The following is a 14,713-nucleotide window of genomic DNA, read 5'->3' on the forward strand; positions in this document are numbered from 1 at the left end:
CAACGGATAAGTAGCAACACAGACTTTTTAAAAATTACATCTCATTACACACATTTTCATCAAGAAAAAGACTTGGTTAAAGAGCATATTTATGTTTTTCCAGTTGCTGGTTACATTAATCAGCCTGATTTCTATTATGAAATAGTACACTGCTAGGTTTGAAAATATCTACAATGTTAATAACCAGATAAGAGCAAAGTGAAGAAAGAAAGAACTTGAGCCACTGTCCAGTTAGCAGCCTATACTGTTCTGCAATGAAGAAGTAAATTTCAACTTCCAAAAAGAACAGTAATATTCACACTTTTATATTTAGTACCTTTAATTAGTGTTCAAATACTATCCAATAATCTCCATATCTGAAATTTAATCTTCTAAATCTTTAGAGAGAAAAATTAACAATCTGGAGCAACAATGTGACTTTGTCCTCAGTCTGACTCTGTTATTTCTGAGAATAGCCCACAAGAGATCTATTGCCAACACCATGCAGCAGGATGGAGGCATTTAGAAAAAACAAACAGGAAAGTCTGGTGGAAGTCTAAACAGAGAAGCAAGATGTCAAAATTAAGATCACCACAACCCAATCGGTGCCTTTGACAGAACATTGCCTTTTTAAGGCAGTGGTCAACAAGAGTGTCCAAGGCTGCTGGTTACACCAGAAAGGGCCAAGGGCATCCACAAACTCCAGTACTGATGAAACCATGGTGAAACGATCACCGTATTTCAGTTCTGCACATGAACACTGCAGCCCATCAAAACAGCCAGCTTCCCTATTAGTTAATACAGGTTTTCTGAAAGATTAAAAAATAAAATAACACCCCAAAATTAAAATGTTAATTGACAGAAAGCGAAGTATTATAATTGAAACATATGTCTCAAAGCCTGGGCTGGGGCCACACCACAAGCCTAGGGAGTCTTTCTAACCGTGTCCAGGAAACTATCAAATTCTTCCTCAAAGAAACATCCATAGTGGTAACTGATTATTCATGACAGAGGAATGTTTGAATAGCATGGCTCCTGGTCACCAGCTAACTACAGCGATACAGAGTGAAGCACGGGCCTCAAAAGGTTTCTCCAAGAATTATCTTTTTCAATGTTGAGTACATAAAAACACTATCAAGATCACGCACACCTATAAGGCTTTTGCAACAATAAGGAATTATTTAGCTCATTTCCACAAGTAGTAATTGCCCACACTGTCCATCTTCAGCACTTTTTTTTAATGAAGGTCTGGATTGCAATGTAAAGATTTCCAAATTTAATCCATGACCTGTGACTCTTGTGGCAGAGTCATGAACTTGCATAGCTCTGGACAGAAACAGTGCAGTAACTGAAGAATCTATCCTTCCTCATACAAATAATCAGTAATCTAACAGTGAGCAAACACAACCAGTGGTAGTTTACTCCTCAGTATCACATTACCTGTCCATAAGCAAGTCATGAAATAACTTGACAAAGGCCAACTACAAGCTTATTTAGCTTCAGACCAAGCAAGGGACTGAAAGCACTTAGCAGCATCTCTGAACGATCTCTTTGTCCATGAAGAGAAGAAATACTAATTTTTCCACTATTCTGTGTATCTCAACAGCTTTTGACCAATGATGAACTCTCACCTACTTTAAAAGATGTGACACAACTCCTGGTTACTGAATTACAGTGATGTGAGTTATTCTGGTAGAAAACTCCAGATGATTCCCAGTAGTCCCTTGCCTGTGACATTTCTAAACTATCATTTCTTTTTCTGCTCCTTCTCAAGATCTACATGCAGCTGTTCTGAGACTTGATAAGTGACACAGGCATAGGATTAACAGTGTACCAATACACCATTCCAACTGCCTCCTGTGATCATGCCACCACCTTAAAGCACTTGGAGAAAACCACCTCATGGACAAACAGCTGGCTGATGTTGAACCCAGTGAAGAGACTGGATAGGGGATGGTCAAAAGAAAACAACTGGAAACATAATTTAGTAGAATTTTTTTAATCAACAATTTGCCAATCTACTCCATAGCTTAGCAACACTTCTACATTCTTCGTTGATGCTAACCTGGTATTTGGCAGCATCTGCAGAAAAAACACTTACCACCTCTTCTATGAGCTGGAAAACTCTACTCCATTCTAGCAATGACTAAAAGTTATTCAATTATTCATATCTTCATCATCGCTCAGCTGCAGCATATTTCAAGATCAAGTCATAAAATTCTGGTTTTGAGTTCTCTCTTCTGTGCACTTGCTTGATTGTAGTTTAAATGACTACCCAAAGTTCCATGAGGGAGAAAATTCCCTATGATTAGAAAGACAAAACTCTTTCACATGAAGGACAGAACCTTCTTGGAGGTTGGTCCAAGGCCACAAAACAAACATTCCCAGCAGGTAACAACCGCCATCATCATCAACTCCAAGTCCAAAGTCCATTTCTTGGTCTTGCTAACCTACACATCAAAATGTTTTTAAAACACTTAATACAAAACAAGGCTCTCTTTTGCTAACACTTCTTCCCTTGGAAGAGACTGATAGAATACAGCACTTACTGCACTGCTGGAGCATTGCCCAACAACACTGTGGGGAAGAGAGCATCGGACCTCAGCAGAGAGGCGAGACCTCAGTCTACCTCGGTACTACATTTGTCTGCTAACAGCTGCCATGCTCCTACTGCCTTCCCTACTATCACTAGTGGAAGTTTACCCCTCTTTGTATAACCTCTTTTTATACCATTCGCTTCACACCATTGTTCCAAAGGAAGCAAACTCTAAAAAGCTGACAGTCGTCTTCACACATGAATCAGTTTTCAGTGGCAAATACCTTTGCTGTGCTTTGTGGATACCTGCTTTAAACGACGAAGATGAGACAGATTTAAAATCTGGTCTAATGTAGAAGACAAAAGGGTTTATCTTTTTTTTTTTCTTCTATTCAGTTATATCTTCTTCTGTGTTCCATAGCTTGTTAGCCAAAATAGTTTTGAAAAGTTGATTGCACTGTATACACTGTATTCCTCCTACCTCTAATGGCAGAAATATAATAAAGAACCCCAGTAAATTAGATATGTATGATCTCCCATACTTGAATCAAGGTTAGCTATCCTTGGGAATTTTTTCCAGATAGTCCTACCACAACTTTTAAAATAGTGTCCAATAATTACCCTATAAGTGGTGTAAGGCTTACTAACTCTGTAATTTATCACTATATTCAACAGCAGAGAAAAAAGGATTCAATATTTGGGAATAGCTCCTAAAATTAACTTAATTGGAAAAGAAAGTGCACTACTTAGATATTTATAGAAGTGATAAACTGTCTTTAAATCAATATTTTAATCACTGTATGCAGTCTAGTTCAACGAATCAACACGTCTTCACCAGCAATCTGGAATTCACACTCTTCGTTTTTAAGGAAAACAGGGATAATGTTCTTTACTTTATAGTTTGCCTTTAGCACCCAAATTATCTTGACCGCATTATTCCATTCTGCAGTACACAAAGACGGATCACTAATTATTTGTTGGAGGAAAGCTCTTCTACATCACCTTTTTTTTGAAAATGCATGCAAGATCTTTAAAAAGCAATCCTACTGAGATGCTCAACGGAAGTCATAATGGATTAGGTTCCTTTCTGTTTCATAACATGAGGAATTTTTTAAAAGGTAAAATAATTGCAGCTTTGTAACAGTGAAAAACAACACAGTTTCACCTACACTGTGGAATTAATTGACAGTATTTTGTGGAAAACGTTATTATGAAAATATAAAATACTGTGAAAAATTTCCTTTCATTTCTTTTTCCATTTAAGGAAGCTTAGATAACTGACCCTATCTTTTCTCATCCCCAAGTCAAAAAGCCAAATGCCTTACGCTAAAGATGTACACATTTCAAAATATTTAAGTTAACTATTATCCCTCCTAAAATATATTTAAAATTAAAACTGAAATCACAGCAATCCATTTTAGGGCATAAAATTATTTATGAAAATTAATTTAAATAAAAACAACAACAACAACAAATCAATCTTTATGTGTTTGCTGCTATAATCTCACAGAACTGAAGAAAGGGAAAATTGAATGAAGTTAATAGGTGGCATTTCCAAAACAAACACAAAGAGCTATTTCTTCACAGAGTTAATAGTCAAGCCATGGAACTCCTTGCCACAGGACACTAAAACTTCATAGAAGTTCAAAAAGTGACCACTTTTTGGAGGAGAGAGAAAACCCGGGGGGCGGACGCACACGGGACAATACCGCTGAGAGTTGCTAGATAAAAAGACACCATCTCTGATTCTCCTTGCCCAAACGCTTTCAGATCTCCAGAAGGCAGAAGAGCATATGTGGGAAATAATGTCACAGACTTCTCAAACTTCTCCCTAAGTATCTTTCTTCAGACAGACTGGGAAAGGAGACTAGGTTAGAAGTGTGTCTGGCCCAAGTGTCTGTGGCTGTCGTAAGCCTCACTGCTAAAGTTATAAAGAAAAGATGGGTGAAAACCTGGAAATAGTTTGCTCAATGACTTATCCAGCATCTCAGACTGTGACAGTCTCTCAGGTGGGTACTAAATATCATACCTGATTTTTCCAGGTGTTTTGATGGGGGGAGTTCAATGACTTTCAAAGTTGTAAAACACTTGGAAAAGCAGGAAGACTTGTTCTCCTATTTTAATCTAAGAATAAAAAAATTGTCTGAAGATAAAATTCACTGCTTTTCTAAGGCACAGTTAACAGTTCAGTTTATTATAAGCAGTATCTCATAAAAGAAATCCATTTTCATTTCAAAATATTTTTTTTTTCTTCTTCCCCTTTTAATATATATCCAGCATACTTATCTTGTAAACGAAAACTACCTTAAAAAAATTACATATTGCTATCTGTGTGCACTTAACTCAGTATGAACTGGACATAAATATTTTTTGAAGTCCTAAAAATAAATTAATTGGTTTTCCATTTTCATGCAAAACCATAAAAATTACCAGTTTTGTAATTGCTTTAAAAAAGGCATGAATGTACCAATTACGTTTACCAATAAATAAATATAAAACTACTACAGCAAAAGAATATTTATTTGAAAACCAACATTTACTATGGACACCACCTTTTCTTGGGAACATAAGAAAGTAAAAACCTGACAATTAATGTCCATGTAAGTCTAGATGTTCAAATCATGAATAAACAGCAGATTCAAGCTGCACAAAAAATTCCACTGATTTCTGTTACCATCAGATATACCATGCTTACAGAAACACTCTCTAATAGTAATACAATTATAATAATACAGATTAGCTCCTACTGCCTGTCCTTTCTATACTGTTATCAGTGTTTGCAAATAATGGACACTGATACAGTAAAAAAAGCTTCCAGGAAAGCTAGCAAAAAATCCTGCCACCCCGAACAACAAGTACCCCACTGACAGAGCTTAGTATGTTTTTCTGGCACCCAGTATCTACTTTCTTGAACTTGAACAGATGTATTCATGGAGCTTTCTTAAAGTCCACAGATCTAAGTCCACAGAGCTGAAATTCTGCAGATCTCTCTGTATTGAAGTCATCTGAGGAAGCAACATGACTGTGCTTGGTATTTCCATCTGATTCTTTCCTGACCTACAGGAGCACAATGAAAAAACTAAGGCTCTATCTGAACAAGATTTAGAGCAAGAAAACAAAGCCCTTCTAATTCTGATTTTAGTCAGCATGGTCACTTCTCTGACTTGTCTCGAACTAGGTATGTGGATCAAAATACCATCACTTCCTAAGACAAAGATTTCACTTGAAATTCCAAGCTGGGATCCACTAATGGAAAAATGGAAATAAATATTAAAAAAACTTTCATTTTTACCTTCCAAGGATTGGAGTTGTAGGTTGTATTGGCCCAGGATGTTTAGAATTCAATGTTATTTGGATGGATTAGGTTAGGAAGATAATGGAAAAGATAATGAAAACTTACTGTATACCTGTTAAGTTATAGCATTCAACACTTACTAGCAAGTCTTTCAGCATGGTGTATAAGATGCATCCTTTCACCAGTAAGAGAGACATGAAAGAGAATCTCAACAGCTTTAAGCTGACTAGTTAATGCACTCAAATTCTTTAAATAAATACAATTTTCAATTTTTGAAGTCCTTTCCCCAAGATGAGCAGGAATAGAATATGTGAGCGCTTGCACAACCTGGAGCTCCCTCCTCCCCATCCTTCAGAGAACACACAAAGTGAACTTCGAGCTCAACTTTCTAAAACTCTTTTTTCTTTTCTGAGATGACCAATTTAGAAGCTTGCAAGTAATGCATATAGAATGGCATTACATTTTAACCTCTTTCCCAGTTTGGAAAGACAATTATTTTCAGGGTAGGACTGAGAGACAAAAGGGTGGTCAGACCGCAGCTAAATGAGACAATGCCTAACAACGCTATTGTCAGTGAGGTGGCATAAAGAAACAGCTGCCTTCCACTAACCCATCCCAGTTCTTTCTTCTTTTGTCTTACTTTCAGTCTTTCTCTACCAACAACCTTAATCTTTCCAACGTTGTGCTCCCTCTCCATCTTGAAAGTGACTCTGTTGCTCTTTCTAAATCTTCTCTCCAGTCCTCCAACTACTTTTCTCTGTCTTGCTGTATTTATTCAAGTGTTGCATGCTGAGGATCAACCAGGCCTCTGTACATGTAATTGTAATTTTAAACAAAGACTTTCTGAACAAAAGCAGTAGAAAAGTTTAACAAGTGACAAAGTCAACTGATATTCAAGTCAATCTCCTCTGTAACTTCAGCACTAGCTCCAACACAATCCTCAAAACCAGAGGATGAATACTACTTTTCATACTTTAGAAACAGCTGCTATTCAGAAAGATGAAAGCAAGCCAGCCTTTCAAGAGTAGGTTTACACTCACACAGACACGTCACCCCCTCATCCTATTCCTCAGTGGTTCAATCGACCATACCTGCATGTACATTATGTCAATAAAATTCTACATATATCATCGATTTTATCTATTTCATGCATGCAATGAAAAAGGAGCTTAAAAAATGGGGGAAGGGGTGACTGAGAAAAGTAATTCTCTTTCCAACCTGAGGAAACTTTAGACAAATTTGCCTTTGATAATCGACTGAACAAGCTGCACTGCAAGCATCAAGGGATGGTGCAGGGATATCTAGCAGGTGCTGCAGTTTATCACAAAACCGTCTAAAATAATTGGAAGTGACAACCAGCACTACCACAAATGATTTATTAGTCTTTCACTCAGCTTTTCAGCTTCCTCAGGGCCAGAATAAATAATTTACCAACTCTGTATCTTCCAATCATTAATTCTTCCCTGTGCATCCAAACTACATTTAACTCTGCTGGGTTCAGTGGAATTAAAAACACAATATGAAGACTTTTTCCCCCCCAAGTATAGTATTATCTGACTTTATCTAAAAGTAAAATTGTCAATCAAAATTTATATTGGTGATAGAAGGATTAGAGCTAGCAACTAACGTTGAGTTACAAAATATCTGCAGAATAAAATGAAAGTTAAACTGAAGGGATATCAACAATGAAATGCTCCCAGGGGGTCAGGCGTGTTCTCAAAATATAAAGTACTGATAGTGTCTGAAGATATTGATTAGCATTGTTTTTCTGATCCATAAACTAACATTAGTTACAGACAAACATCTTACATGTCCCACATGGTAAATGCAGGATGAAAACACTGGACAGGAAACATCCAGAAAATAAATGCAAAAGGAGATGTGGGCAAAATGGAAGGATTAAGCATGAACAGAATGATTCTGTAAAAAGGCAATACTTTTTGAGGAAATACATTAAAGATACAAGATTTACTAATGCCCTTGTGTTCATAGCACAAAAAGGAATAAAAAAAAGAGTATTATACAAGGCAGAATTAGAAACCAGGAGTATAAAATGGCATAAAACCAAAGTACACTTTCAAATTTAAAACAGAATATATAAGGTACCATATTCCTATTAATTATGTAGAGAAAACACAGAGAAAACAAAATCACACCCTAAATCCATTTTTGATGTAAGCTAGTCTTGTCTCATTAAATCAGCATCTATGATTAAAACCAAGATCATTTTTGGTACATAATGTATTGCATTGTTAGAGCAGCATCTGTTTGTTGCACAGCAACACATTTTTCAGCTTTAAGAAACTGTACTCATATAGAAGAAACAATCCAGACTTTGAAGATATAAAAATATTTTTACTTCCAAAAGCATTTTGTACTAAAGGGGTTAATAACATTAATGTGCTAATATTTTGCATTCCAAGAAGAGGCTTCAAGCTGTTGGAAACATACAGAAGAAGAATTTCATGGTACTAACAGCTTTCTTTCAGTCCTATGGGACTGAGACAACTCAAACTTTAAGTGCTTAGAAGAAAAGCTCTGTAAAGCTATGAAGGCTAATCAATAGGGCTTTCACCAAATGATAATACAGTCTGAAATGAAATAAATTGGCCATAACAAAAATGCCTTACCCTTTTTCTCATCATTAATCTCAATATAGAGAAAAGTACAGTAAGAAATACAAGTCCAAAATAGCTGACATACAATTTTGACACTACTTTTAACAATACAAAAAATTTTCACAAATACAGGAAATTTAAGATGATTTATTTGAAAGCAATTATCATATGTATTTCTTAAACATCAATTATTCTTTTTAGTAAGACTGTAAAATCTGTATTGCAGTTTTACTGGACAGCAGGGTATTTCGTTCCTTCATTTAAAACACAGATCATCATCTGCTGCAACCAACCAAGCACAACCTGAACTCAATTTCCCAAAATTTTCCGGAGAACAACAGTGTTATAAGGGCTGAATATTTTTACCATTATGACAATATTGTAAATAAAACAAAACTTGGAGAAACTAAATCACAGGCAAGGTATTGACATCTATGCTTTCCCCAGCAGCCGGGCCAAAAAAGCCTTCAAAGAGCTTAGGTCTTAGTAGACAGAGGGAACATACTTTGGGAAGCCTACCAAAGATAAAAATACACTTGATCCCAGCATCAGATCACTGAGCCAAAAGTCATTTGGCCTTGGAGTCAGTTATTTAGATTCATAAGAAAGTACTTACTGTGGTCAAATTAAAAAAAAATTACAAAATATGTTGCCTGTTGCTTGTACAATCGGACATGGGCCCTATAGATAGAGAGATCCAGGAAGCTGTTTTGTCATTTAACTTTTGATGCCAACTAATTATGGCATCTTTCTTGAACAAGTGCATGGACTTTTTGACTTGGAGAAAAATGGATTTGGACACTAATTCCCTTAATAAGAGTCTTGAATACAAGTATACAATGAAGTTTTATTGCTGTACAGGCTTCCTTATAGGTTAAAAAAAAAAAGAAAACCCCACCATAAAAAACTGTGTGTCCAGACTTCACTTACTGAGTTTGCTCATACTCTTATGCAAAAGTGTTCCAAAGTGATAGCTGGTCACAGAAAATAATGGGCTAAGTCAGAGGTTGAAACAATTCTGGTAAGAAAACAGGATTCAATACTTGATCTTTTTCTGATTAAAATGCCATTACAGCTATTGATATAATCAGAAACTTCCCAAATGACGTCTCTCACATATAAATGATTTAGTACTGTTTTAAGTATGTAGACTCACTTAGACTTTCTTCAAAGGTTAAATAAAAAAAGTGATTGAGATTAAAAAATGGGGGTAAGTATCAAGCCCAAGGAGGAGAGTAAATCAGCCTTAATTTACCCAATTAGAAAGTTTCACTGAAATCTTCACTGCCTCTATAAGAATACAAAGAAAGTGTATGAGAAATTCTCATCCACAGTTCTCGGTGTATAAGAAACTAACTGCACTTCTTCATGCTCCTATAAGTTCTGGGTCTATCTATAGTCAATAATGTCTGCTTATAAGAAATGTCCCTAAGGGAGTACTGGGTAAGTTTACAATTGTATTTATCCCAAAAGAAGAATCATGTTGGCAAATGTCAGTTTTGACAAAACATCCTCACCTAAGGCATAGGTTCACAGATTTTCTCACTCTCAGTCACTCTTGGTATGATTTTTCACCTCCACCAATCTAGTTCCCTTTCCTCACATTTTTTCATCACAGCTATTTGTACATTCTGACAAAACCTTGAGATGAAGAGGAAGAAAGGAACACTCAGATTTATCTGCATTTACCATTCAGTAAATCTGTCATCTCCACTTTACCAAAAGGAAGTGAGGCAGAGGAGGGCCAAGAGTGCACATGGCAGTGAATTGGGAACCCAACTTGTCATCTCCCGATTCTCACAGCAACACTCTCCGAGGTACACAAATCAAGAATGCATCCATCATTATCATTTTGGCAGAAAGCATGGGTTCAACCTCCAAGACTCTCTAGAGCTGCATTTTAACCTGAGCTACCAAAGACCTTTTTCTGTCCACCACCACCAAAAAACGGCAACCACAGCTAACTACAAGGTATGCAAGGTAAGCCAAAGTTATGAATCCTGCTAGGTACATTTATGAGTAAGAACCTTAAGCAAGAAATTTTCAATAGACTATAACAAATGAGAGAAACTTTTATTTAGGAAAATGCTCATAAGAGTTCTTTTTCTTCCCAAACCAGTGCTTGTAAATAATTTTAAGCAAAAATACCCACTATAAAACAATGTCCATAAAAATCCATGCAAGCTATTAAGAATCAGATAACTTCTTGATCTAATTCAGGGTTACAAACCAAAGCCTGAACAGTCACTAGATGCTGAATTAACCTCCGAGTCATCTGAATTGTCATAAAGGCTTCAAACCACCTGAAGACTCTGGGGGGAAAAAAAAAACCCAAACCCAAAAAAACCCACCACAAGCAGCTCACTCCCAGATGTTTCATCAATAGAAATCAACCACATCAACTTAGAAATACTTGAAAAAAATTTTTTAAAATAGCCCGTTTTCCCCCTCCTCTCGAAGGAGGCTTTTGATTGTTTGATTTTATTTTTAGTTTTAACATGCAAGTCACTCAGCTAGTCAGCCCAGTCAAGCCAGCAATGTGTAAAAGTCTGATTTTGAAGAAAAAAAATTTCATTATCACAGTTCTTATCTGCAGACACTCAGGTCTATCCTCCTGTGAAGTCTTCTTTTCTTTCTACACTTAAGGACTGAAAGACTGAAATGGATGAAATAAATTGAGATAAGATAGGAAGTGACATTACAGAAGGGAGTAAAGGAGGTTTATTATTTAGTAGTAGAAGCAGGCCTCGTTCATGTTGCCCACATCTTGGGGGATGTATAGTCCATCCCTGAAATAAAACAACCATTTTGAATATATACCAACACCAGCATATGCTATCATCTTTTCAGTATTCTGCACAAAAAAGTGTTGTGCAAGCCACTTCATTTTGCTATTTCATACAACAAGTAAAAGGCATAATAAGTGTTCAGTGAAAAATATGTAAAGAAATGCCCAGACTTATGGAGTAACATACTCTTGTAATCAGCATAACAAAGGCAGTATGAGAGAAAACAACTCAACTTCTAATCACGTTTTAGCTAACAGGTTGGTAGACACAACCATATGGAACAAGTAACGCCTCGTACTGAATGAATGGAATGCACTTCAGCTGTGTCTTTGCTGTCCTTAAATTATTAAGATTATGGGCACACTATCTACTTGAGAACAATGTAAGAAAGCTAGAACATTGCAACTTCCGAAGCTCAAATACCATCAAACATGAGGTTTCTAGCATGCTCTAACTGTCCTACTCCAAAAATTCCACCCCCCCAAAAGATAAATCACTAAAGTTCAGTTGTTGTTCTAATAACAATATATTTAAAAAATACAATTGAAGGTAAAAGCCTGAAAAAGACTGAGTATCAGAAAATAATCAGTGAAAAAAATGAAACCTTACATCACAGAACTTTTGGCAATTCTTCCATGCAACCCCTTCCTCCTCCAGTCTTCCTTCCATATATTTAATCATCTGTTACTAGAAATTTTTGTGGAATTGGTTGTCAAAAAGAAATAGTGAGAATGATCATGTTTTCACAGAAGCATTGTTAATAATGCATGAGGAAATGAAAAATATTTAGTTGCCATTTTCTAAGCTTTTTAGCAAAATATTCGCTAATCTCTTGCTTCACATACAGTATCTGGGTAAAAATGAGATCTCTACCCCAAATTCCTTCTTACCTAATCAGGCCAATGACCAATTCCTAATATCAGACAAGAAAGTAATTATTTTTTTTCTAACCTATTCCATATATTCTATCCCTCTTCCCTTTTGAAAAGACCTATTTTTTCTTATCTTTAACAACTTAATGTATAAGTGGAACAACCCATTGGGTAACACTCCCTATGACTCCTCTCACATCTGCAGGCCCTGGCCCTCATAGCGGATTTTAACCTTGCCGGTACCTGCTTGAGGAATAACACAACATGGAACAAGCAATCCAGAGGTTTTCTGGAGTAATTGACAACAACTTAATGACACAAATTATCAAGGAGCTGTTAAGGGGGAGGCTTTCTGCTGGACCTCATACTTACAAACAGGGAAGAATTGGTCAGGGATATAAAAGCTGGAGGCAACCTTAGCTGCAGTGACCATGAAATGGTGGAATTCAACATCCTGAGAAGAGAGCAAAAAAGCAAAAAGCGGGATCATAAGCCTGGACTTCAGACTCTGACCTGTTCAGGGGTCTGCTCAGAAGAATCCCATGGCAGGTGGTTGTGGAGAGAAGGTTCCAGGAAAGCTGGCTGACTGTCAAGGATGTCCTGTTCCAAGCTTAAGAATGGTTCATCCCAAAAAGCAGGAAAACAAGCAAACATGGGGGAAGGCCTGACTATCCAGTCAAGGAGCAGCTGGCAAAACTCAAACACAAAAAGAAAGCGTATAGGAGGTGGAAGCGGGGAGAGGTAACCCAAGAGGAATATACAGACATCATTCGAATATGTAGGGAGGGGGTCAGGAAAGCCAAAGCCCAGTTGGAGTTGAATGTGGCAAGGGATTTGAAGGGTATTAGGTACATCACCAGCAAAAGGAAGACTAGGGAATGTGTGGGCCTACTGTTGAATGGGAACTTGGTCACAAAGGACAAATAGAAGGCCAAGATCCTCAATGCCTTCTTCACCTCAGCCTTTACTGGTGACAATAGCTTTCAGCAACCCCAGGTCCCTGAAACCAGTGTTGAAAGTCCAGGGCACAGTAGACTGATCCAGGCGGAGCAGGATCAAGTTTGGGAGTATTTAAACAAACTGAATGTACACAAGTCCATGGGCCCCGAGTGCTGAGTTCACAAGTGCTGAGGGAGCTGGCTAATCTTACTGCAAGGCCACTCACAATAATCTTTGAAAGGACATGGAGATCATGGCAGGGTCCTAAGGACTTGACCAAACCAAATGTCACTCCCATCTTGAAGGAGAGCAAGAAGGAGGATCGCCAGAACACAGGCTGGTCAGCCTCACATTAATCACCAAAAAGAATTACCCCATGTACCACACTACAGGCTGGGGGCCAAGCATCTGGAAAGCAGCTTTGCAGAAAAGGACCTGGGCATCCTAGTGGACACCAAGTTGAACATGAGCCAGCAACGTGTCCTCACAGCAAAAAAGCCCAAGACCATTAGGAAGAGTATTACCAGGAAGTCAAGGGAGGTGATTATTCCCCTTTAGACAGCATTGGTGATTCACTTCTGGGGTACTGTATGCAGTTCTGGGCTCCTCAGTACAAGAGAGACATGGACTTATTAGAGTGCATCAAGCCGAGGGCCTGAAAGATGATTAAGGGTTTGAAGCATATGAAATATGAGCAGATGCTGAGAGAGCTGGGATTGTTCAGCCTTGAGAAGAGAAGGCTCAGGGGATTTTATTTATTTCTAGAAATTTCTGATGGGAGGGAGTAAAGAAGATGGAGCCTGACTCTTCTCAGTGGTATCCAGTGAATAGACAAAAGTTAATGGAAACAAGTACAAGAAATCACATTTAAAAATAAGAAAAACTTACTTTACCATGAGGATAATCAAAGACTGGAACAGGTGGTCCAGAGCCGTTGTGGAGTCTCCACCTTTGCAGATATTCAAAACCCAACCAGACAATGTCCCGAGGAACCTGCTCTAGCTGACCCTACTTTGAGCTGAGGGGTTGGACTAAATGATCTCCAAAGGTGCCTTCTGACCTCAACTATTCTGTGATTCTGTAATTTGACTTATGGGAAACCATAAATGTTTTTGCTCAAGTTATTTGTATTCAACAGATATTTATACATCACTGTCGTGCTTTAATCCCTGCCAGCAACTAAGCACCACACAGCTGCTCGCTCGCTACCCCCTGGTGGGATGGGGGAGAGAATCAGAAGAGTAAAAATGAGAAAACTCATGGGTCGAGATAAAGACAGTTTAAAAGGTAAAGCAAAAGCCATGCACGCAAGCAAAGCAAAACAAGGAATTCATCCACTACTTCCCATGGGCAGGCAGGTGTTCAGCCATCTCCAGGAAAGCAGGGCTCCATCACGTGTAACGGTTACTTGGGAAGACGAACGCCATCACTCCGAATGTCCCCCCCTTCCTTCTTCTTCCCCCAGCTGTATATGCTGAGCATGACGTCATATGGCATGGAATACCCCTTTGGTCAGTGGGGTCAGCTGTCCCAGCCGTGTCCCTTTCCAATTTCTTGTGCACACCCAGCCTACTTGCTGGTGGAGTGGGGTGAGAAGTAGAAAAGGCCTTGACTCTGTGCAAGCACTGCTCAGCAGTAACCAAAACATCCCTGTGTTATCAACACTGTTTCCAGCACAAATCCAA

At 37.9% G+C, this 14,713-nt stretch overlaps 1 protein-coding gene and 1 long non-coding RNA gene across 5 annotated transcripts in view; both read right to left on the reverse strand.

Annotated features, from left to right (window-relative positions):
• TBC1D5 (TBC1 domain family member 5) overlaps window positions 1-14,713 on the reverse strand; it is a 306,295-nt gene that overhangs the window by 281,948 nt on the left and 9,634 nt on the right. The gene's annotated exons all lie outside the window — the stretch shown is intronic.
• LOC142406622 (uncharacterized) lies at window positions 11,856-14,331 on the reverse strand. Its single transcript, XR_012774635.1, has 3 exons — window positions 13,917-14,331; window positions 12,462-12,543; window positions 11,856-11,898 (listed from the first exon to the last, which is right to left on the reverse strand). It is a non-coding gene; the product is annotated as an uncharacterized LOC142406622 (long non-coding RNA).

Source organism: Mycteria americana, chromosome 2, assembly GCF_035582795.1.
Source record: "Mycteria americana isolate JAX WOST 10 ecotype Jacksonville Zoo and Gardens chromosome 2, USCA_MyAme_1.0, whole genome shotgun sequence".
Lineage (NCBI taxonomy): Eukaryota > Metazoa > Chordata > Aves > Ciconiiformes > Ciconiidae > Mycteria > Mycteria americana.